Here is a 1,927-nt window from a genome sequence, read left to right as displayed (position 1 = left end):
TTTGGCAGTCTTTTACTCTATCACCCAGGATGGAGTGAAGTGGCGCAATAGCGGCTCACTGCAACCTCCACCCAACGGGTTCAAGTGATTCTCCTGCTTCAGCCTCCCGCGTAGCCGGGACTATAGGTGGCCGTTACCACACCAGGCTAATTTCTGTATTTTTAGTAGAGATGAGGTTTCTCCATGTTGGCCAGGCTGGCCTCGAACTCCTGACCTCAGGTGATCCACCTGCCTCAGCCTCCTGTAATCAATTAGGATTACAGGAGTGAGCCACCTCACAAGGCCACATTTTTTTGTTTTCCTTATATTGAAACAACTGCATAATTTCTATCACATTATTTGTAAGCATTAAACCAATATTATATAATATGTATCTAAAGCATCAGCTGAATTGAATCTTTACATTCCTCTAATTACGACACAGTAACATTACTGTGACATTTGTTGAATTCAAGTCTGTTATTAAATTATGCAAGATCTAAGCCTCAGAAATTTGTTTTCTTTTCAAGCCCAGATAGAGAAACTGTTACATCAAACACATTTTAATGTGAACTCTATAACTTTTTAGAAGACATAGATTAGTGAGATTCGGTTCCAGTGACTGTGGGAAATTAAAAGTGGTTGCTAACCTGGAGACCCAGAACCTACCCATTCATATTTGAGGGTTTTCCTTACTATCAACACCAAAGAACTAGCTTAAGCCCCCAGCAGTTCTTCAACTGGACGAACTGATCACCTTGTCCATTTGGAGTGTTCAGTATCCATGGTGTAAATTTTCATCCTGCTTCTGAGGAAAAAGTGAACCGATTCAAAACATTATACATAATTCTCTGTACTTTAAAAGTCAGAAGAGATGATTTTTAAATAAATCCTAGTTGACCCTAAGTGGTAGTTCTTCATAAAATTTGGACATTTACATGGAGGTTCCCATTTGCGGTCAGTAGGGTTGCGTTTGATTCTTAAGACAATTCAACTAAAATTATGCAGTATTTCTATGTTTCTTACTGTAAACAGTAGGTCACTTTACAGACTAAAGTTACTATGTATGTGACCCTGAAAGATGACAATAGGGCACTGTTTAAAGAAAACCAAATTTCTAACTTCTACACAGCTGAATTGCACAGATATATTTAGCATACTTTATTTAATACCATATATCTGAAAGAATTCTAAAATATTTTGACCAAATGTTAACATTTTTTTCTTTTAAAGCAATATTTATGTAGTCATGAATGTAGGAAAATAATTTGTAACAACATCTCAGGAACGTGTACACACAGAAACTTCTCAAGCCAAGAGCTACAGATATAAGCATATTCTATAAAATAGCAAATTGTTATTGAAAACAATTGGTAAGCTCATAAAAAATTTTATTTTAGCATAGGATTTCAGCAAGTTTAAGATGCAGAGGAATACATAATCTGTATAGTTTACATTTTCATCCCAAAGTAAAACATTAACATGCTGGAAAACTGAAAGAAGTCTGATTTATTTGAAAACACAAAAATAATTCTGTTCATTTATAGTCAAATAATGGTGTGGCAGCTATATTGTGGACTAAAATATTCTTTCAGAATTCTATATTTGTTTTATTATGTCCACTTATTTTACTTTGCTAAATTTTAAGCAATTTAGATTTCAAAAATAAAAGGATTAAATACTCTTACTTGTCACTAGATGGCGGTAACTCCAGGATGGGTCTCAGGAGGCAAAGCAGTAAAATGGAAATTTTTGCTTGTTTGCACCAAAGATAAAGATATGTAGTAACCTTGACTGAAATTTCAGTGGAGGTGGCAGAATGAGCATATTTGTGAGGAGGAGAGGACAGAGAGCTGTGCATGTCTGACTTTTTTGTGTTGAGGACATGGTCCATTGCTTACAAGAGAATTGAAATAAAATTTAAATCAAATGAGGAATGAGAAAAAGG

This window comes from Rhinopithecus bieti, unplaced genomic scaffold (assembly GCF_001698545.2).
Source record: "Rhinopithecus bieti isolate Rb0 unplaced genomic scaffold, ASM169854v2 scaffold_22010, whole genome shotgun sequence".
NCBI lineage: Eukaryota > Metazoa > Chordata > Mammalia > Primates > Cercopithecidae > Rhinopithecus > Rhinopithecus bieti.
Note: the sequence above shows the minus strand (reverse complement) of the source record.